Below are 24,520 nucleotides of genomic sequence, written 5' to 3' on the forward strand. Positions count from 1 at the left end.
AAAGGCAATCTTACTGTTAGGATTTCTCCTAAATAATGATTGCAATAAAAACTGCTGATTTTAGTTTGTTACTGTTGGGTTTCTTTTTTTGTTACCTAATAAAAAAACCCCAAACACTTTCCTGTGGTACAAGAATTCAGCAACTCAAATTACAAATTTCTGAAATATCCTACCAGGTGAATCAGTATATTAGTTATTAGGAACTTCTTTTGTTCTATACTAGGAATTTCTGTAGGTAGTAACATCTGATGTCTGAGAAGAAAGTAAAGTACATGAAATCTGAAGATAAAAGTGATTTGCAGCTGACAGCTACAGAAATAATACTTTTCAGAAACGTGTTTATGAACTAAAGACCCCAAATCAAGTACAACTACCACTCCACTATCACGGCCTCTGCATTTTCACCTCTACCCAGAGAGGTACTGTCTACAAGTGTACAGAAACGAACAGCACTGGTGTGCAACTGTGTGTGCATATACACAAACACACCCAATACCACTGTACTGGTACTGACTCTATGGGGCTTTGACCTGGTCTAGAGAAAGAAGTCCCTGCCAATGGCAGGGCAGTTAGACTAGATGTTCTTTAAATGCCCCTTCCAACACAAACTACTCTCATGACAGATATAAACTCACAAAATTCAAAGTTAACTCCACATTGCAATGCCACAGTGATGAACTGCAGATTATTCAGAAGAAGACAAGAAAAATCTGAAATTTGTGCACACTGTCTTTCATTGACAAGGTGTCTTTAAAATTCAAGAGACAGCAATTTCTAATTATTTACTAGAAAATTTTAGCATAAGCAAATGGGCAAGTTACCATAATGAAAAACAATATAAAAAGGTTTGCTAGTAAGTTCTTGTGGTTGTAGGGAGCAGGTGGAACCCAGAACTCCATGGGCGTGACTTATATTGCTATTCTATAGCATCTATGTGAGCACTGCAGGGCACAGCCAGGGGGGAAAAGAAAAGGTGAGTACCTCGCAGAAATGACACAACTTTGTTTACCTCTTCCTCACAGAGGTTGCTGGAATCAGCTGAGTGGACCCTGCTCGCTCTTGCCACTCCTGATCCATTCCTGTCCCTCAGGAGAGTGCAGCTCTGGGTGCAAAACACAGCTGAGCCCAGCGGAGCAGTTAAAAGCCCTGGTGCTGCTGGGAACCGAGCTCTGGCAGAGTGAGAAGGGCAAAAGCAGAAGCACTGGGGTGGGAATCAGCCATGGGGAACAAAGCAGTAGCATAGCACGATGTGAATGATCTTGGTTTCAGGGGTCTGTCATTGTTTTCCATTATCTCAGGCCTGCAGGACAGGGAGAGCCAACTGTGGGGAGTGCCTGCCATCTTGTCCTTGTCCTAGCTGCCAAAGAGAACTACATAGAGGTGGTGAACCCCTTTTTTCTTCTATAATGTACCTTCTCTTCTTGTATACTTTTGTCACTAATATTGCTGCTATTACTGTGCATTTCTTATTCCACTGCTGTTCGCTTTCACTAAATTGTGATCTCAACCCATAGTCTCTGCCTTGGTCAGGAAGAAGGGGAGAGGCTTATTTGGAGTTTAATTTGTGGCTGGGGTCAAATCACTACATTCACTGGTGCCCACTGTGAGCCACAAAAGGGTTGAGAAAACTTTGATCTAAGAATCTGTCTTATTAGGTACAGAACTCTCTAGTTACAGCTGCTCTATTTGTTCATGGAGGTGTGATATTTAACCCTGCATATATTCCTATACATGCTCCCCATGATGCTATTTTTACGGAGTACGGAGAAGGATCAGGATTGCTTTGTTGCTGTACTGTGTGACATGACAACATTAATGGCAATAAAGGTCGTCTGGGATGTGTGTTCAGTGCTGTTCACCTATCCTGGCCTAAGCTGCTACCTCTGAGGATTCATTAATAATAGTACCCAGTCCGTAGAGGGGCCAGAGAACAATGATTTTTCTCAGCCTTTCACCCCTTTTTCCTCCTTTGGGCCTCTTACAACAGTTTTTGGGAATCTTGAATTCCATGGGGATGTTAAAGGTATTCAAATTGCAATGTCTGCCAAATTTCTTCTAGTGCAGTCTAGAATAAGTTAAATTTAGAATAAATTAAGTCTACACAATGTTTTGAGTCAGCATAGACACATTTAGGGAAGTTGTTCAGTGAACTGCCCTGGAGCTGAACAGTCATGAGTAGTACAGGATGGCGGAGAAAATAAGCCAGCTTTTAAAGGAGTATGCTGCTCCAGAGATTTGGAAGTTCACCCCTGAAAAATAGAGGACCTTGAAAAAGTGGCAAAATATTTGAAAAAAAATGCTGTGACAGCTCCAGAGAAGTGCAAAGTTATGCAACTTGCTGACACTTGTCAGACACTGCTTGTGTGTCTGACAGCATACCCGGGGAAGGAGAGGAAAGCAGAGCAACAGGCAGCAAGGCGACTCAAACTGCAGCTGAACCAGAGGAACAACCCATGCCAGTAGCAGCTGCCCCTGTTAAGAAGAAAAAATTCAAGAACAAATCAATTCACATGGTGAGGGATGAGGACCCACAAAACCAGAGAAAGACACAGGGCTGTACATAATCACTGGATCCCTATCCATGGGTGAGCTCACAATAAAGATTACAGCCACCAGCCTGGTGAACCCTACCGGCCTGGCTGCTTGATGCTGGGATATTGTGGCAAATGGTGCAATGTTAGATGGCAATGAAGCCAAGCAATTAAGATCCCTATCCTGGACTTCAGGCATTGACCTGGGAAATTTAGAAAAGACCAGAAACTCTCAGTCTCTGCAAGTAACTCCTGTCAAGTCTGATGGAGAGGTATTTTTGCACAGCTGAAGTTCACCTTTTAGTGCACCAACACAAGTGGAACACCATGGAGGCAAGGTATCCAGTACCTGAGAGAATTAGTTGTAATGGAAGCAATCTGTAAAGATTCAAATAATGAGCAGTCCTCTATAAATACAGACGACATCCAAGGTACACAGAACATGTGGTGAAGTTCCTACAGAGTGTGCCAGTGTCACATGCCAACTCATTGGCAGAGAAACCATAGAGGGAAGGAGAAAAAGAAAGAACAATTTGGCTACCAAACTCCAGCTATATAAAGAAACTATTTCCATCCCAATACAGGACTGCATCTCACCTGTGAAACGATTGTGCAAGGACTTACAACAATGTAATGGGGAAATTAAAGAGGACCAACAACAATTTTAAAAAGACTACCCAATTTTAAAAAGACTACCCAAAGTCTGTACTGGCAGGGCATGTCCCATGCCCTGCCAGTACAGATCAGAGCTCCTGCTATTAGGCAGCAGATGCTCCCCACCTAGAGAGAGAGCGTACACACCACAAGGTAATCTGTGGATCTAGATGCACGACCACTGAGAATATGTGAGGAAGTGGGACGGAAAACCCACCTCTGCTCTAGCAGCACTTCTGTTGAGATGAAGGATAAACATCACAATAAACTCTTTGATAATAAATGCAGCTCCAGTTTTCCTTGGGCAAGACCTCAGAGAGATTAAAAAGGCTGATGTTATTTCTGATCCTCCTGAAGGGACTTCCATGTCATATTTACAAAAATGAACAAGTACCATGACCAGACCAAGAGATGCCCTGCCTCTAAACAGGAGGGGGAAAGGAATGATCACATCTACAGGAATGTGGATCTGATGCCCTGGCACAATAGACCCATAAGAATGTAAGGCTTTAGTTGGCACCAACACACTATGTACCCTGATGCCATCAAGGTATCTAGGGGCAGAATCCATCTCTGTTTCTGGGGTGACAGGGGGATCCCAACAGCTGACTCTACTGAAAGCTGAAGTAAGCATGACTGGAAACAAATGACAAGAACATTCCCTCAGGAAACTGTGGCTCTGGGTGCCAAGAACAGCATAATCCAGAGGAGTTGAGTGGAGATGTCAAAAGTAGTGTCACTGGTTCAAGAAGCCACAAGTGGTGCAGTGTGACATGGATGGTCTTGCTTTCTGGGGTTTTTCTGCCATTGTTTTCTGTTGTCTTGGGCTTGGGGACAGGTAAAGCTAGGCATGAAGAGCACCTGCCATCTTGTCTTTGTCCAGGGAAACCACACAGCACTGAGTGCAGGAACAGCCGCCATCTTGTCTTTATCCTGGTGGCCAGGCAAAGCTAAGTCATGGTGGTGAACACCTGTTTTTGTGTGTAAAGCCTTCTCATTTCCTATACTTTTGTTATCAGCATCGCTACTATCACTGTATGTTTCCTATTCCACTCCTGTTTGCTTTCAGTAATTGTTATGTCAGCCCACAGCATCTGCCTTTTCCTCCACTCTTACTAGAAGGGCAGGGAGAAGAGACGTGGCTTATTTGGACTATAGTTTCCAGATGGCGTTAAACCACCACAGTTATGAAGACAAGAGTGAAAACAGGAAAGCTGACATATCTTAGGAATCCTAAAAAATATTTGGTAACACTACAGCAGAACAATAACTATGAACAGTAATTATGTTGAAGAATTACATAGGTAAAGGCTTAGACTTACATGGGTAGCTTTAAAAAGCTTTATTCTTTCAGAAAACTGCTATCTCAGGCAACAGTTTGAGCAAGTTTCATTAAATCTATCACCTTTCAGCACATGTCCTTACCATAGCTCTCCTAAAGTTAGGAACAGCAATCAAGGTGAAAGGTGGATTTATTTTGTTTTAGTTCATTAACTTGAAATATTAGTATAGTCTTACAAGATCACATGTAGATGGTAACCTGTGAATACTGCAGTCGAAAGTTCTTACACACATGAAAAATAAAGATGACTGGAAAGAAAAGCCAGAGAAACCCTAAAATTGCAATTTCCATTGTTTCCTATCCAGCCTTTTTACTTTCTCAATTAGCAAAACGTAGCTGTTAGAGAACCCAGCACAGTTTGTTCTTTACTTCCATTATATTTTCTTCATGTTAGATCATTAAAGCAGCCTCTCTCACTTAATCCAATTCAGCATTACAATGGGTGTAACTTGAAATAAACTCTGACAGTGTATATTTGGGTTAATTTGTAAAGACAGCAGTAAAATCTTCATTAGAGCTGGGACTACAAAACAGTACTTTAAACAAACTTAATTAACTTTTTTAATTTCAGAGACTTAATAATACCTTTATAGGATCAGAGTATTACCTTGCAAGACTAATTTTCAGAACTCCATCACTACACTTCTAAATTGCAATAAAAGCACCAGCGGACAAGTCAGGAGGGAACCGGATTCTCAGTCCCCATGTTAGAATGCAGCTTGTTCTTATAGGCCGAATGATAAAAAGATGTTGTCTTCTCCAAGCTTATAAGTAATTTTTAGTGTCTACATCTACACGTATTTTAGCATACCCTTATGCTTACATGTATTTGTATGCACATGTATTTGTAATATCCCTCATCATTGTGGGAGATTCAAGGTACTAAAAATAAGAGTCTTCTTATCTGCATTAGAGCACCCATCCATCAAGAGCATGAAAAAACAAAAAATCCAAGGAAACATGACCTTTCACTGTCTACTGAGAAACAACAAACAAACATCCAAAACACAGAGTAATCATGTTAAGAGTCTACCATGCAGGAGTACTGCTTAAAATTACAGGAAGAACACATCATATCACATTTGATGGCAGGAGTGGACGTTACTTGAAAAGCCCTGGATTACTGGGAGAAAAATCAATTTCATATTTGAAAAATGTTCACATATAAATATGTATTGTAGTTTAAAATGAGTAAAATCCATAGGTGATAAAGTGCCTGTCAAATGTGAAACTTCCCAAATGTTTTCCAGCCCAAGATAAGAGTCAACAGACCTAACTAGTGCCATATCACTGAAATTGATTATTGAAGTTCAGCTTTAGGAGTAAAGGTCTTTCCAAACAGCAAGAAATACTTTCCTGAAAGGTTAGGTAGAATCCAATGCCTACTCTTCTAAAATATACCAAGGAGTCACTTTCTGAAGTGTCTAAATCCTACTGCATACAAAGAATCGTTTCTTACTTTCTGGGCAACTACAAATTAAGATCAGGTCACCATGATTCTCCTGACTGGCTTGATATTGTATGCCACACCTCACGATATAGTAAACATGAATGTGGAATTCTGGCCTCAAGAATGCTACTGTTTTCACCTGTCATTTGGGTATTCCTTAGAAAGATCATCCGGCTTGCTTTCTTTGTGGGTCCTTTAGCAAGGAAGGTAACATTTTCAACATATTTGAACACAAAACAAAATAGTAAATATGTATGACTGCAAAAGAACTACTTTTTAGCTTCAGGTTACAAAGGCTCAGGCTGCTCAGGTTTTGTTTTTTTTTTCTTTTGTTTGATTTTTTGTTTTTGCTTTTTTTTATAATGGGGGAAAAAAAAAAAAAAACACCCTTACTACAAATTGCTTAAAGAATACTAGCAAACAAAACCAGAGATTGAAACACAATCCATTAGAGACCTGGAATTAACAGTTTCTTGCACACAGGTAAAAATCTCAATATAACCTGTGAAAAGCTCCATTGTTAACTTGCCATTATCTGTCCACGTACTTGAAGAAATCACTGTGTAGGAAACTTTATATGCAGTTATTGTACAGAAACCCTGCTCTAGAGGTTCACAGAACCTCTAGAGCTCAATGCACAGAAATTCTTCTCATAAAAAGATTTCTTTTTATGAAAAAAAAAGAAATCTTGTAGCTCTTGTAGCTCAAACCCAGATGGAAATTAAGCTCCAAAATACCACTTCCTTTCCTCCAACTGCTCAAGAGAAAGGGACAAAAAGGCAGAGATTATTGATTGAGACAACAATTCACTAGAAAAGCAGCAATGAGCTAAGGAACACAAACAGTAGTAGCAACAATACTAATAACAACAGTGTATAAAAGAGGGTGATCACATGCAAAAAATGCTTATAGATGTCCAGCTGACCCAGTCTTACCATGTCCAGTGACACAGATTCTTTAGACATAGGAGACTATTGCAGACATTACCACAGCTACCATCTTCTTCCCTGAGCCCAAGACAATGAAAAACAATGGTAGACAAATTGTCTTGGGAAGTTTAGGAAGGACGTTGAGACCTGAATGCATCCAGAAGAGGGCAATAAGGCTGGTGAAGAGCTTGGAACACAGGCCCTATGAAGAACAGCTGAGGGAGTTGGGGATATTTGGCCTGGAGAAAAGGAGGCTCAGGGGTGACCTTATCACTCTCTACAACTTCCTGAAGGGTGGCTGGAGCTAGCTGGGGCATCGGTCTCTTCTCTCACAAGAACAAGAGGACACAGTCTTAAGCTGCACCAGGGGAAGTTTAAGTTAGACATTTATAAAAAAGTTTTCCCTAAAAAACTGACTGGGCACTGGAATCGACTGCCCAGGAAGTGGTAAAAATCACCATCCCTGTATGTGTTTTAAAAAAGACGGGATGTGGCACTCTGTACCATGGTTTAGTTGATGAGGAGATCTTAGGTCAGAGGTTGAACCTGAAAATCTCAAAAGGTCTTTTCCAGTCCAGTTTATTCCATGATTCTGTCTCCACCTATGTTCCTTCCCCAGGCTTAAGACAAAAACCGCAATGTACAAATGCCCCAGCTGGACTGCCCACATACTACTCTGTTGGCTCCTTTGCTCTCCTGGAAAAACAGAACAAAGTAATGGCTGTTCTGCATCATGTTCCCTTTTCCTCCAATTTAAAGCTATGCCCTCTACTAATGATGTGGGTGCTATAAAATAACCTGGTCCTGCCCACACAGCTCCAGGCTCCATCTCCCTCCTGGTAACTGTGATGAAATTAACTCTGTCCTGCCAAAATTAGGACAAGTGTGAAATTAAGATCATAGAATAACGATGAAAAATTACAGATCAGAAGTTTAAATGTGCCTTAACTGTTAACAAGGGAGGGAGTAAGGAAGAATACAGAAGATTCTGTATTGGCATGCTCTTTTACTGGTGGTATGTATACTAGCAGTTGCTTCCCATACATTTTACTACAGTGGGAATTTTTGTCATGATGCATTAGCCAGGATGTGCTAGTCAGATCACGCCTCTGACAGGCCTAGAATTAGCATCTCCCTGTTGCAAATTCTTTCCTTCTGTCCCTGACCTGAAGTTTCCACTGTGATGCCTTATTTTACAGACAAGTACCTCCTGTGGCCTTGACAGTCTGAGACAGGGAACTGTCCTCTTTAAGTCCTTACACCTTACACTCTGTGGCTCAAATACTGCCCTCCAGGGACTTTGTTCTTCAGCTCATAGGCTGGCCACAAGGGTGATGTATATGAAACAGTAGGAGAAAAGACAGAAGCAATTACATGAGCAATCATACAATGTACAATAGCTATCCAAATAATTCAGATCCAAATATGCAAATCCAACAGCAATCATCAACCCAAGTCTCATTAGCCACTTCCCCTACCCTCTGAGTCCCAAGGATCAAAGTAATGACATAATCCAGGAATTGGGGCTAACTCCTAGAAAACTATCTCGGCCTTAGAGTGATTGGTCGCAAGTTCTTTTAATTCTGCCTTGGGCCTCTTCAGTCAATGCCACCGCATTGTAAACAGTGATACACCATTCAGTTATATTAAGATTTAACATTCCACATACCTTGCTCCCTTAATAATAACATATCTAAAGCCCTTTTTGACACTTTTTTGGACTTGCAAGTTAAGGTCTCTCAACACATTACTCATCCAGTCACTGAGGGTATGTATCTTCACCATAAAAGGTTCTCATGCAAAACAGAAGCAAGCTCTCATACAAAAGGCTCTCATGATGCAAACACATCAGTCCATTGAGCCCATACTCTATTTCTTCAGGGGACAGAGTACACCTCTGGAGAAGGGTGGTGGAAGACAGGGAGAAGGATCCAGTGGTGTCCCATGGGTCCTTCCTCACTCTGGGCTTCTTGGTGGTGGGCATCCCCAAGTCGTTCTTCCAGGGGTACCACCTATACAGCCCAAGTTCACACACAGAAGCACACAGAATTCCTGGGTTGGAAGAGACCTTTAAAATCACTAAGTCCAACCCATGCCCTAACACCTCAACTAGACCATGGCACTGAGTGCCACATCCAGTCTTTTTTTAAATATATCCAGGGATAGTGACTCCACACCTCCTGAGGCAGATGATTCCAGTACTTTATCATCCTTTCTGTAAAAAGTTTTTTCCTAACATCCAACCTGTATTTCCCTTGGTGCAGCTTGAGACTGTGTCCTCTCATTTTGTCAGCTGCTGTCTGGAGAAAGAGACCAACCCCTACCTGACTGCAGCCACCTTTCAGGAAGTTGTAGAGAGTGATAAGGTCACCCCTGAGTCTCTTTTCTCCAGGCTAAACACCCCCAGCTCCCTCAGCTGTTCTTCAGAGGGTTTGTGTTCCAAGCCCCTCACCAGCCTCACTGCCCTCCTCTGGATGTGCTCAAGCGTCTCAATGTCCTTCCCAAACTGAGGGGTCCAGAACTGGACACAGCACTCAACACAGCACACTGCACACTGGTGTGGCCTGACCAGTGCTGACTACAGGGGAAGAATGACCTCCTTGCTCCTGCTGGCCACTCTATTCCTGATCCAGGCCAGGATGCCATTGGCCTTCTTGGCCACCAGGGCACACTGCTGGTTCCTGTTCAGCTGGCTGTGGACCAGCACCTCCAGGTCCCTTTCTGCCTGGGCGCTGTCCAGCCACACTGTCCCCAGCCTATTAATGCTGCAGGGGGTTATTGTGGCCAAAATGCAGGACTCAGCACTTGGACTTGTTAAACATCCTCTTACTGGACTCTGCCTATCCATCCAACCATTCCATGTCTCTCTGCAGAGCCATCCTACCCTCTACAACAGACTGACACATGATCCCAGCTTAGTGTCAAGCTCCCAGTCTTAGTGTCTGCAAATTTACCATGAAAGACTCAACACCCTCATCCATGTCATCAACAAAAATATCAAACAACTGCTGAGATGCTTGGATGTTCATAAATCTATGGGACCAGATGGGATCATAGACCCCTGAGGGACGCAACTGATGACTGGCCCCCAACTGGATGAAGCACCATTCACCACCACTCTCTGGCTGGGCCCGGCCATCCAGCCAGTTCTGAACCCAGCAAGGAGTGCTCCTGTCCAAGCCCTGGGCTGCAGCTTTTCCAGGAGTGTGCTGTGGGAGATAGTGTCAAAGGCCTTGCTGAAATCCAAATAGACAACATCCACACCTTTCCTGCATCCACCAGGCAGGTCACCTGGTCATAAAAGGAGACCAGGTCAGTGAAACATGACCTACCCCCTTCTGTGTTGGCCAGGTCTGATACCCTGGCCATCCTGTAAGGGCTGCATGATGACACCCAACATAAACTGCTCCATTACCTTACCAGGTACTGAGGTCAGGCTAACTGGCCTAAAATTACCAGGATCCTCCCTCCCATCCTTTTTGTGAAGGGGTGTCACACTGGCCAGCTTCCAGCCATCTGGAACCTCACCAGTGAGCCAGGACTGTTGGCAAATGATGGAGAGAAGTTTTGCAAGCTCATCTGCCAGCTCCCTCATCACACTGGGATGGATCCCATCTGGTGCCATAGATTTAAGAACACCCAAGCATCTCAGCAGGTCTCTGACTGCCTCCTCTTGGATAACAGGGGGATCATTCTGCTCCCTGACACCATCTATCAACCCAAAAGGACAGCTGTCCTGAGGACAAGCCATCTTCCCACTAAAGACTGAGAAAAAGAAGGTGTTAAGCACCTCTGCCTTCTCCTCATCTGAAGTTACTAAGTTCTCTTCTGCATCCAAGAGAGAACAAAGGTTGGTCTTACCCTTCCTTTTACCATTCATATAATATATTTGTAAAAACATTTGTTACTGTCTTTTACAAAAGTTGCCAAATTAAGTTCAAACTGAGCTTTGTCCTCCCCAATTTTTCTCCAACATGACCTAGCAAGTCCCTTAAATATTTTCTGAAAAATGTGACCCTCCTTCCAAAGACGAGACATCCTCTTTTTATTCCTGAGTTCCTTCAAAACCTTTTTGCCCATCCAGGCTGGACATCTGCCTCATTGACTCATCTTTCAAAATACAAGGACAGTCTGTTTCTGTGCCCTCAAGATCTCTGTTTTGAAGCACGCCCACCTTTCCTGAACTCCTTTTAAGGGCTGCTTCCCAAGGAACTCTCTGAGTAAGTCTCCTGAACAGGCCAAAGTTTGCCCTCCTCCAGAAGTCCAATGTAAAAGTTGCACATAGCATAGCAGCATACCCATTTGAGATCTGTGTTTGACTGATGATAACTCTGTGAGCAGTTGCCTTCTTTCACACACTTTGCTACAGCAGGAATCTTTGGATGCATTACCCAGGATGCACTAACAAGGTTTCGCCTCCTCCAGGCCTAGAATTAGCATCTTCCTGTTGCAACTTCCTCCATTTTCTGCTAACTAAAGTTGCTGCTATGCAAGTTTATCTTATGGTAAGTTCCTTCTGGACAGACAACTATGCTCTTTAAGTCCTTACATTTGGGTTATATCAGAATCACTTTCTACATTAAAAATTACCTAAAGCCATGACTTCGTATTCTTTTAAGAAAATAAGAGCTGTTAAAGTAGAAACCCAACAGCATGTTTTTCATCAAGTAACACATAAAGAATCTCACTTCACAACATGTATGTTAAAACTATGAGATAGTTTTCCCTGATCTTATTTCAGCACACTCTGGTGCTAAGAACACTGTAAATAAAACACAGCCCATGATCAAACATCAGACCTGAAACGGGAACTGCTGTTGCCCAAGCTGTTTAAACTCCAAGACAGCAATGTTTTGATTTTAGATTTCTTATTTCAGAGCCATAAAAAAAATTGCTCAAAGGATACAAAAACTAAACACAAAACAAAGCAGCAGTGTACTATACAGCATATCCTAAAAACAATCAAAAATACCTGAACCTGATCTAAAGATTACATTTGAGTAAAATACAATTCAGAGATCAAATCCCTATGAACAGCAAAGCTGAAGCTTTCGCCTACAGACCCCTAGTTGGTAAGTTAAAGAAGGCATCTAAATTACTTCTACATTTTTAAAGACTTTTTCTATAGAACTCAAGGAAATTTTTCTGTTTCTCCAAATCATGTAAATCAGTATTAGCACTTTCCTAGAAGGATCTTTTAAACTTGCTGTGATGCGTCACCATTTAGTAAGAGCCCAATAACTATTAAGGGGAAAGCTGACCAACCCTTACACTTGCTTCATTCTAATTGCATAGCTTTCTTTATAAAAGCAGTGTTCATTATTTCCATGTTCATTTGTGCTCTGCTCCTCTCACATTCTCAACATTTTAAGTCCGTGCATAATGACCATTTAAGAGATGAGGTAAGCCTTAACAGGAGCACAACAGCAGTCACTAGTGATACCACATAAGCACATTCAAATGCTTCTATCAAGGGTATCAGGCTAACAAGCCTGTGCCACCAGCAGCATGTAGGCTTGCCTGGCTGTCCACATTGACCATACCCTTCCTAACTGGCAGGGTCTCTTTACCTTTCGAAACCACTTGTCACTCTACAGTTTCTAAAGCTATCTGCCACTATGAAATATTGAACTAAAGTAAGCTAAGAATTCTCTCTCTTCTTTTAAAACACCTTACTCCTCAATCACTGCCTTACGTTCTCTCTTTATCCCTCTCCCTGACTTCAGCCTTCGGTCTTCCTTGCATTTAAGTCATTCTACCATTGCTTCACAGAAAAAGACCTTCAGTCATTTGGCCAAGGCCAGTTCAATCAGCTGCTCAACTTTTTTACATAGTTCCTCATACCAATAATCTTGGGATGCCTGCAGCTTTTTTTCTATTCTAGGCTGTTTGCAAAACCAACCAAAGCTAACAGTACACACTTCTCTGTGGCTTCTGCATCTCACTGAGGGCTACTTGTCACAAATAAAATTCACAGCCATCACCTCTGACAAACCCTATATTTCAGTCAAATCAGAACCATTAAAAAAGCATTAAGCAGATCACAGAACACAACCCAAAAAAGTCTCAGTGGTTGTCTTCAACAGCGCAACAAGTAACACTACAAATTACAGTTGCAATCTTATGCACCCCACACCACGCTGCAAAGAAAACATGGGGATTTACCAAGATCTGGTGGAGTGGGTCTTCGGTTAAGTATGCATAAACAAGAATTGTTCAATGCTCATTTCTTTGAGTTGAAGTGATCCATTAGCAGTTCATGAATTTTTTTCCACTTATAAAAACCTATGCCCTCAACAAAGGGCATATTTATATATATATATTCTTTATACTCATCAATTTCACATCTTTGATACAAAGTCTGACACAATCAAAAACAATACAGTTTCTTTCTGAAGGAAAAAACCCAATTTTTCCTAACTATCATCATAAAGAAACTTAAGAAATTTTAATTGAAGTTTCATTATGAATTTTCTTTTAAAATTTTGAGGCATACTTCCAGGCTAAGAAGTACTAATGACAACCACAAGCAGTAAAAAGGAACTGCAAATAAGCAGTACCACAAAATTATTTAATTCCTGCTTAGAAGCACTCCCCAAATACACTCATCTTACTAGTTTTAAAATGCAATAAAAGGAAGCCATTTTAATCCCTCAATTTACACCATGTTCTAACCAGCTACACACTGCTCTTTTCACCATTTTGTTAGTAGACTGATGTTTCACTATGCAGTCTTAGAACCAATGAACCCTTTCTGCCTTTCACCCAAGGATGTCTGATTTATAATTAATTAGGCCATACAAATTAATAGAAGGGCTATAGCAAATATTCAGTTCATCAGCCAATAACGAAAAAAACCCCACAGAATCATTAAGGTCAGAAAAGACCTCCAAAATTAACCGTCCTTTGACAGAACACCATCATATTCGTCAACTAGACTGTAGCACTAAGTGCTACATCCACTCATTTCTTTCCCAATTTCCTGGGCAGCCTGTGATGATACTTCCAAAAATATTTGTAGCTTAGTTCACAAACATGTATCATAGCAAAGTACTGTATCAAACACGTTTGTCAGAAAACTGATATCTGACAAGTCATGCCATACATAATTTTCACTTATGTATACAAAAGATTTTAGCCAGTCAACAGCAACATGCAGGGCACATGTAGGCCTGTACACCGCAATTTCTTGAAATCTAAAAGAGAAAATGTTTTTTAAACATTATTTGAACTATTACTTAAGCAGTTTTATTGCTTTTGTACTTTATATGAAAACAGTATTTTCCATTACTGTACACAAAACTCAACTGATTACACACCTGATCTTATATTACTACTCCCAACTTTCAGAACAAAAGAGGCAGTACTGGACTTAAAAGCATTTTTCAAACTTCCTTGCAGTCATCATCTATCAGGAATACAACTAATTAAAACTAATACTGGTCAGAATGTAATGCAACCACACAAATCCATGCAGTGTACAGCAAGAGAAAGAAATGCACACTGGTTAATTCAAGTGATCTCTTTGTTTGATGGCTTTAAAAGGCAGAACAAGTCTAAGCCCAGAGAAATTTATCTATTATAGCTGACCCCAATATGCAATTATCACATGCCAAAAATCATAGACTCTGCATGTATTAAAGACAGTCTGAAGCTACTCAGAATTAGTAAGGTAACAAATATTTCTAGATAAAGAGCATGAAGTTTTTTTGCCAGTAGAATAATTAAAGAGGATTATGAACTTTAGATCTACAGGAGATCCATTCCTTTCCTATGTACACATGGAATAGTTTCCCTTTTACTGGAAGCATTCATATAAAATTCATCTTTCTGACCTGCTTACTACTCATTGCTTTACTGAAATATAGTCACATATCTATACGATGACTACGAACTACACATGAGTTTCTTCACTGTTTTTTGCAGCTAAACTTTTCAGAGCAGAAACAGTTGTCATTCTTAGGTTTTTCATTTCCAAGAGTATCTTTTATCACAGTTAAACCAAGACTTTTTCTACTATGCAAAGCATCTAATCTGTGACAATAAAATCTACCGATATTAGAAATGCTTCAGGCATTTTAAATATCATTTGAGAGGCCAAATATTCCAGCTTTGATTAATGCACTGCACATTTAGCCCAGTTTTCCAGCAATGCACCATCTTCCTTTTATTTTTCTGTATTGTTAAGATCTGAAGATTTAGCAGATGTCCCTGCTCTAAGAGAAAGATTTGGCTGAAAAGAAACCTGACTTCTCTTCCTCCAATTTCCCAGGACACTGGCTATTACATTACAACTTCCCTGACAAGCTGGTGAATTTTATTTCCTCTATTACATCCTGTGCTAGGTTAGGCTGGGGTAGTTCATTTTCTGGCTGGTATGGGTCTGTGTTTTGGATTTCTGCTGAACACAGGGCTATAACACAGTAATGGTTTTATTATTGTTGAGCAGACTTACACAGGGCTAAGGACTTTTATGCTTTTTGTACTGCCATGTTGTTGAGGAAACTGGGGGTACATGGGAGGTTGGGATCAGACACAGCCAGGACAGGTAACCCAAACTGATCAAAAGGATGTTCCATACCCTGTGACATTATGCTCAGGATTTAAAGGTGGGGGGACACCGGAGTGATGTCATTTGTCTTCCCAAGTAACCATTATGTGTGATGTGACCCTGCTCTCCTGGGGAAGGCTGAACACCTACGTGGGCATCAGAAACAGTAATTAATTCCTTGTTTTGCTTTGCTTGTTTGGATGGCTTTTGCTTTCCCTATAAAACTGCCTTTCTCTCAACCCCTGAGTTTTCTGGTTTTTACCCTTCCAATTCTCTCCCTGACCCTGCTGTTGTGGGAGCGAGCAAGTGGCTACATGGCGTTTAGTCGTATTTATTTTGTCGCCAGCTGTATTTAACCATAACACAAGCCTTAACACTTAGCTCTACTAACGTGCAGGTAGTCCAGTAAACCAATAGAGGAAAATAATCCTGGCCCTCAAAACAAGTTGAATTTATCACACCATAATGAATTTATCACTTCATAATGTCCAATTCACCTCAACATCTTCACTGACGGTTGAAGAAAAACATTATACTGGCTTTTCAGGGTAATCGTAGAGGATCATTTTCACTTCAACACCGGACAATAACCAAGGAACAAGTCATGACTGAGAAATCTGGTGGCCTTCTGCAGTGTTGGTGCTTGAAGGAAGAGTGACTAATGTAATCTACCTGGACTCCTGTGAAGTATTAGATACTGTCCTGCACAAAACCCGTGTCTCTAATCTCAAGAGACATGATTTTACAGATTAGACAACTTAATGAGTAAGAAATTCACTGGAGGGCTGCACTCAAAAAGGTTGTGGTCAACAGTTCAATATGAAGAGGAGAACAGCTACGAGTGGCGTCTTCAGGGGTCAGTACTGGGATCTGAATTGCTCAACATCTTGGTCAGCAAACACAGACCAATACAGACCATTTGATCCCAGTGGGATCAAATGCACCCTCATCAAATTTGCTGAAGACACCAAGCTGTGTGGGGCGGTCCACATGCTGGAGGGAAGTGGTCCATCCAGAGGGACCTGGACAGGCTTAAGAGGTGGGTCTGTGGGAAACTCATGAAGCTCAAGAGGGCCAAGTGCAAGGTGCTGTACTTGGGTTGAGGCAATCCCAAGCACAAATACAGACATTAGGCAGACAGTTGAAGAGCAGCCACAGAAAGAAAGACTTGGGGGTGTTGGTGGATAAGAGGCAGATCAATATGACTCAGTAATGTGTGTTTGCAGTCAAGAAAACCAATCACATCCTGGGCTGCATCAAAAGTAGCATGACCAGCAAGTCTGGGAAGGTGGTATCACCTCTCTAGTCCACTCTCATGAGTGGACTAGAGAGGTAACACCACCTGCATGGTATGTACCTGGAATACTGCATGAAGATCTGTCCCCCGGCAGAGGCAAAAAGACAGACATGACCTGTTGGAAGAAGTCCCAAGGAGGGCCACTGAGCTGCAAGGTCAGGCTGAGAGAGTTGGGGTTGTTCTGCCTAGAAAGAGAAGGCTTTGGGACAACTTTACAGCAGCCTTTCAGTAGCTGAAGAGGATCTACAAGAAGGCTGGAGAAAGACACTTTATCAAGGCAAGGAGCAACAGGACTTGAGGGAGTGGCTTCAAAGAGAGAATAAGTTTAGATTAGGTATCAGGAAGAAATTCTTTACTGCGCAGGTGGTAAGGCACTGGAACAGGCTGCTCAGAAAAGTTGTGAATGCTCTATCTTTGAAAGTGTTCAAGGCCAGGCTGTTCGATGCTTTGAGCATCCTGGTCTAGTGGAAGGTGTCTCTGCCCATGGCAGGGGGGCTGGAACAAGATGATTTTTAGGGTCCCTTAAAATTCTGTGATTTTTAAGATCCATATAGCCTCATACCAGAAAAAAACCTGCTATGCCCTCTAAACTAACTAAACTGAATCCTCAGCCCAGTTTTCTTCAACATCTTTACTCAAGACTTGCATGACTCAAAGTTTGACAAGGACACTAAATTAGGAGATGTTGATTTCCTCAAGGACTGAGAGACATCTTGACAATTAGAGAGGTGGGTGATCACCAATCCTATTAAGTTTAACAAGGGCAAGTACTGACTTCTGCAGCTGGGACAACCCTGGACATGTGTACAGGCTAAGGTACAAGAGGCTGGAGAGCAGCACTGTGGAAAGGGACCAGGGGGCACTGGTCAAAAGAAGTTGAATGTAAGTCAGTAGTGCCCTGACAGCCAGGAGGGCCAATCTGGGGTACATCAGACACAGCACTGCCAACACAGAGGAAGGAGACTGTCCTACTCCACTCTGCACTGCACTGGTTCAGCCTCACCTTGAGTGCTGTGTGTAGTTTTGGAGCCACAGTATTAAAAAAAGACATTAAGCTATTAGAGAGCATCCAAAAGAGAACCACAAGGATGGTGAAGGGTCTGGAGGGGAAGCCTTATGATTGGTCTGTTCAGCCTGGAGGAGACTGAGGGGAGACTTCATTGTGGTCTACAACTTCCGCATGAGGGGAAGTGGAGGGGAAGGTACCAACCTCTTCACTCTCATGACCAGTGGCAGACCTTGAGCAAAAAGCATGAAAATCAGTCAGGGGAGGCTTAGGATGGATATCAGGAAAACCTTTTTCACCCAGAGGGTGACTGGGCACTGGAACAGGCTTCCCAGGGAAGCCGTCACAGCACCAAATCTGTCTAGTTCAAGAAGCATTTGGACAACTCTCTCAGGCAGGCACAGGATGTGATTCTTGGGGATGGTCTTGCGGAGGGCCAGAAGTTGGATGTGATGATCTTGATGGATGCCTTCCAGCTTAGCACATTCTAGAATTCTGTAATTTAGTTTTATCAGGATTTTATTTTAGTAGCTTTTGAAAAACAAGTTACCAACTTGAATAAAACCAAAACAACAGTTTTCTTAAATTATGTCTACCTTAGTCATCTATAGATTTTCCAGTTATACATGTATTACTCTGTACAGTGAAAGCTTCAAAGACATAGTAAGGGATTTTTTTTGTCCTGCCTGTAAAATGCATAATAAAATACAACCTTAGAGAACTAGGTCTTAAAAGTCCTCAAAATTATCATCTCTTCTGTTGTTTACTCGATGGATGGTAGGTTAAATTTAATATAGTTAAAGCAAATTTTCCAAGTCTTAATATTATTTAGCTAGATTTTTTATTTTTATTTTTAAAATACACTGTCTAAAATTATTCTCTGCAAGCATGCTTTCATTTTATCTTTCAAATTATTAATGGAACTTTAATGAAAACTAACCCAAGGACACACTAAGCATGGTTTATCAGGACTCAGGAGATCATGCAACAAGTCATTACCTATAAGCACCTTCTAAAGCTCAAGAAACTTATCTTCCTAGCAAAAACTACCTCTAAGCACACACCTCTAATTTATTACTTATATTTACAGCTCCTGTAAGTATAGGTTAAACTAAGACACGTCACCTGAAGAAGTTTAGCTGACTGATGAAAACAACAACTCTTCTGACACAACTCTCTCACAATACTTCAGTATTTAAGAAAAAAACTTCTATTATATTAAGGGTTTTGTCTTCACTTACAGATGCTTATGGAGCAAAAAAATTTTTTTTTTTCTTTTAAACGCAATGAATAAATGATGAAGTAACAACAAATTTCCAGACAGACATTCTGGTATACACGCGCATCAATAAACTCACCACATTTTACAAGTATACCTCAATACCTGCACCACCAACACAGAAAAATTAACGTAATGACCTTCAACAACAACGATTTCTCCATTTCGCCTTCACAGATTTTAACAGCAGTGATAGAGTGGACTGAGTGGACACCTCTCAACCCTCAGGCAGGCATTCAGCAGTAAAATGTGCCTTGTTACTTCTAATAAGCAAAACAATCCAAGATGGGGGACAATTCATTATCATTTTTTATATCTGTTTCCTAAAATGCACTAAAAGATAGCCAGTTATACAGAGCTTACATTAGCATCATACAAAGTGAGAAATCCCCTTTAAATAATTATAGACAAATTTTCATCATTCCAACCCATTACTGGCACATACTTCTGCTGGGAAGATCATCCTTTGGTAGAAAATTCTGTAAAGAATCAGACATACTGTGCTTCAGTAAAACTTGTAACTATTTAATTGTCCACAGCTGCACAACCTTTCAACTTGCACCCTTTTTTAACTACCAGGAATAGAAGTCACTAGAGTGAAAGTAAAATAAAAACCACATTTATACTTAGTTTCATGTAGAGCATAAGCAGCAAGTTTTTAATAGTTCTCTGAACTCAGGAACTTGCTTAGCATCTGTAACACCAGTATGTACATGATATACTGAGTGATTTTTTTTCAACAGCACTGGAAATGCAGATGTATATAACCATGTTATTGTCCCCCTCTCCTACCAAATAAACGAACCAAAGACCAGCTGGTCTTTCCACCTCTGGAATTTAAAAAATGCACAAAAAAGGGCAAAGGGAATGACTTCACTTTTAAGAGAGGAAAGGTGTACTTTAATCATGCTTTATCTACTTTTTATTCTATTTTTCCATAAAAAAGGCACTAGTGAAACTAATTAAACATCCAGCCTTCTACTGCTGTGTGGAAATTAGTTCAGCTCTGTCCAGAGGTTTTGAAAGTTCTCAGCCTTCCCGTAAAGAACAGAGAGTTGCACCTGCAAGAGATAATAATCTCAGCTGGCCCAGCTCAACAGTTCACAGATCAAGGCTTCTTCCATTGTCTGGGCCTTTGCATCAATTGGAAAGAGTCTGGGAACCTGTGATCAAAATTTCCTTAATTTTATTTATCTGTTGCTCTATATGGTCCTAAAATTCTTCAGAAAAAGAAAAAGGGGCAGAAAACCTCTATACAATGCCATTCCTAAAGGCGTCATACATCAGTGGTTATTAAGTTTGCTTCAAAACGCACGGATTTTTAAATGACAAACCTCAAGTCATATGGGTTGATTACGAGTAAGAAGCAGTGATAACACTATATAGTCACTAAGCCAGACATCAGCTGCTGATTGCAATTAAAAACAGGCACAGGATTTTGCCTGAAAAGGAACTGCTAGTTATCAACATGCACAGGTGAAAAAAACTCCCAAACCAACCCACTGACAGAAACAGTGATTAATTAAAGAAAAATGAGATTAACGAAGCAAATGAAACTAGAAAATAACATATGCATGCCATATCCAGAATGCAAAAACAAAATAAAAAAAGCTCAATTAACTCCAGTTTTTAAGTTTACACTCACAGTAAATATAATTGTTTCTGAGATCCACACAAACTTTCAGGGTAAAGGAAAACTGCAGGACTGCAACTTTAAGCATTCATAAATAAATAACCCAGAAAACAAAGGAAAGTTCTCCAGAAATTAATTTCAAAAAACCTTGTAGGCTTAGTCTAGCCTTTTAGAAGGTATCAACAGTGAAACTGTGCTAAAGTAGAGCATTTTACTAAAATTAAACTGATTAAAATGTAATAGCTTCTTATTTGATCTGCTTCCTACATGGACAATATTACAACCAGATTAAATATTTGGCTAAGGACTCACTGACATTTTGACATATGCTTGCCCTTTGAAGAACTCCTTGCTTGTCTCTTGGTTCAAAAAATAAATTCCAAAAATTAAACACAAAATGCAAAAGAAAATTTCATAAATCTGGTATTAAAACACAGACATTTTGGCTCTTCTACTGACTAGAAATGAAGATAATGAAGGGATAAGAGAACTGATTCATGCCAACTAAATTTACAACAGCTTCCTTAAAAAAAAAAAAACCAAACAAAAAACTCAAAAACCAAAATATGCTTGCCAACATAAACTTTCAAGTTCCACACTAAATCATGCAGTGGTTTTTAAATAAATTTCTAGTCTGTTTTCTCTCTAATGGCTAAGAACAAATGTATCTGTTTTCCCATACATACAGATATAGAGCAGAGCAAAACTAATTTTGAAAAAAAAATTTCCCACTATTGCAACATTATGCACACTTTAGTAAAAGAACAATAAAGACACACATAGCACATTTTAAAAGACTTTTCTTATAGCTCTTCTCTACTCTTCTCTCAAGCAGCATGGACAAGCACAACCTCTTTTATTACTGAATTATTTGCCTATGCTAACAGAACACGGGGTTCAATTTCAGTACTATTCTGTCCTTCTACTATGGAATCATCATCAGCTATCAAAGTTTAGCCGAACAGCTTTAAAAATAGTGACAATATTTACAATTTACTTAGTAACACAAAGGTATTACTTCTTTTCACTATATAGCTACTATTCCTCCTATGACTTTGCACAATATACCAAAACTCTGAAGTACGATTTCTTTTTAAAGCATCCTCTTACAGGCAGTGCAAAAATATTTGCTGATTTAACTTTGCATATGTTCCAACCTACAGCCTGATCACTTCATACTTCCATGGTCCTCCACGCTTAAAGCAATCTTACAAGATAAGACTTTTTAAAAAAAATGTAAAGAAGAGATCTATCTAGTACTTATTCAAAGTCATGATAACCTCCCTTACATCACTTTACCCAAAGGTAAATTTCAGCCCACTCCTAATTGTTCAGTCAAATGCATTTAACCTTTGCATTTAACCACAGGGCTAGAACCTGCACCGCTGGCATAACAAGAAGCTGTCACAGCCTTGTGTAACCATCCAAAGCAGCACACTTTTGCATCATGGCAAATACAAACTGGGTTAGTTTTTCAGTTGATGATCACAGGGCTGGAACATCTCTACAAGATCAGGTTGAGAGGTGCAGTTGCTCCGCCTGGAAAGAGAAGGTTTTGGGGTAACTTTATGGCAGCCTTTTGGGGTAACTTTATGGCAGCCTTTCAGCTGCTAAAGAGGACCTACGAGAAGGCTGGAGAAAGGCAAGCAGCAAGAGGACATGAGTGAGTAGCTTCAAAGTAAGAGAGAATAGGTTTAGATTAGGTATCAGGAAGAAATTCTTTACTGTGCAGATGGTGAGGCACTGAAGCAGGCTGTTCAGAGAAGCTGTGAATGCCTCCTCTCTGAAGTGCCTCAGTAAGCCCTTGAGAATCCTGGTCTAGTAAAGGCGTACCTGTCCATGGCAGAGGAGTCAAAACTAGGTGATCTTTAAGATGCACTCCAAACCAAACCACTCTGTGGTTCTAGAACTTTCTTTTCTGGTAGACAACTATCCTCCCCTCCTTCGAATAAAAAAACTAAAACCAACATGCACAAAAGTTACAAGCTGCCTAGGATATGACAGCAGCACTGCACAATCACTATGCTTGCTACCACTCTATGGTGAATGCAAGTGAACTTTTAAGTTTTACAATGCAATTATTTTGTTAGTCATGCTCTTACAGACAGAAGTGACACAAATAATTTATTACAACTCCAAGCAAATGTACTGAATTTGGTCTGAAAACATTTACAACAGGTCTCCTGAAACCATGGAGGAAAAACATCTATTTAAAAAAGTAAGGCACTTCACTGTTCTCTGCTCGAGTCTTTTCAAGGAGTACACTTCAGTTGGCCTTTGCCAGAAGACGAGGTTTAATCTATTGTGCTAGTCAGAGAAGGATTGCTCCAAAGCCAAAAGGATCACTCCAACATTCTGGAAGAGCAAGCCTAGGGCAAACATACCTACCCTTCTGTTAGAAAGCAAAGGAGTGGTAAGTTACTGCACTTATAAGTCTTTTAGGTTGAGTAATCATGGCAAATCAAACTCCTGCATTTACAACTCTTGAGAAGGCTGGCTGATCTTTCTAAGCATCATTTTAAGTACATCACAACCACTTCTCCACAATGCAGGCTAGCAGTGCTGCTATATACACCTTCAAACACTGAAAGAATACAAGCAGCATACTGCTTTTAGGGGCAGGAGGATATCACCATTAGATGGATCACTTGCAAGCTTTTTAGTCTGTGCACCATAAGTGCCAAATTACTCTTCGATGTATTTGAGTATCCTGAGAAGATGCCACTGCAAAACTAATTTAAAGCTAAGCATAATAAAAGGAAAATCTTAAACCAAATGTAAGAATTTGTGACACAAACACTTGTAAAAAAAGTCAAAACAAACTTGTGCAACACAACAACCACCCACAAACTTTTAATGCTAACAAAGTGCATAAACATTCAAGATTCTTCTAATGACAAGCTATTATTCACAGCATTGACTAGAATGTTAAAATTTAATTGTTATGAAGCCCAACCAAAGTAACCAGAGACGATACTGACATCTAAGTAGTAATTCAGCACTTAAAAAGAAAAAAAAAAAGGCAGGACGGCAAAATACTGAAAAGGGATAAGGTTAGAAAATAGTTGCCTACATCAGCTTTCTATACAACCAAAACTATGACAAGATTAGCCACAAGATCATTTATTCAAAGATTTGAGACACATGTATCCAAACTTCTCCCATAACCAGTATCACAGTAGCTACAACCATAACAGACAGTTTTTAATAAATCATATATTAACTTGGACTTCTACTGGACACAAACACTTATTGCCCCTATTCTAACAAAAATGTAGCTCTGTTTCTTAAATCAGCTGACAGCAGGAAGAGGAATTAGAGTGAAAGTATTGATAAACTTTGGCCTCTTCTAGTCAGAAAATGGACACATTTTATACAAATTACTGCAATGAAGGAGCAAACAATACTGTTTTTGCAAACTGAAGCATGATCACACTGATAGGTACTAAATACATATTCCAAGCATAGGAATTTCTCATTATACACCTGGTTTTAAAAAAAACTTACATAGTTAGACAATTCAAATCAATAGCATTTTTCGTCCTATCTTTGCAATGACCAGGGGGAAAAAAACCCCAAAAAACCCAAAACTGAAAAAAGGATTCAGAGAAAATGATCTCTTGGCTTTTATTTACAGTTTGAAAAAGCTGAGCAGCCAGTATTCAACTGAATTTGTCTTACCTATTTTCTTCACATTCAGCCATTTTAGCTTATATTAAATCAGTTCTCAAATGCGTCTATGTAACAGTCTACAGTGGAATCATAAACGAGTTAAGTGAAAACACTTGCTGTTAAGCATGGCAGTCTCTTGCCACAGTTACTAATGAAAAACGAGATGTTAGTTTTTC

At 40.3% G+C, this 24,520-nt stretch overlaps 1 protein-coding gene across 4 annotated transcripts in view; it reads right to left on the minus strand.

The window, feature by feature from the left end:
* SPIN1 (spindlin 1) overlaps positions 1 to 24,520 on the minus strand; it is a 61,770-nt gene that overhangs the window by 26,725 nt on the left and 10,525 nt on the right. Inside the window, exon 1 of one of the 4 annotated variants that reach the window (XM_059836857.1) lies at positions 1,010 to 2,467. The exons of the other annotated variants lie outside the window; for them this stretch is intronic. The gene's annotated coding sequence lies outside the window, so the exon portion shown is untranslated. Of the gene's footprint in view, positions 1 to 1,009; positions 2,468 to 24,520 lie in introns of those variants that run through there. 4 annotated transcript variants of the gene reach the window in all.

Source organism: Haemorhous mexicanus, chromosome Z (assembly GCF_027477595.1).
Source record: "Haemorhous mexicanus isolate bHaeMex1 chromosome Z, bHaeMex1.pri, whole genome shotgun sequence".
Lineage (NCBI taxonomy): Eukaryota > Metazoa > Chordata > Aves > Passeriformes > Fringillidae > Haemorhous > Haemorhous mexicanus.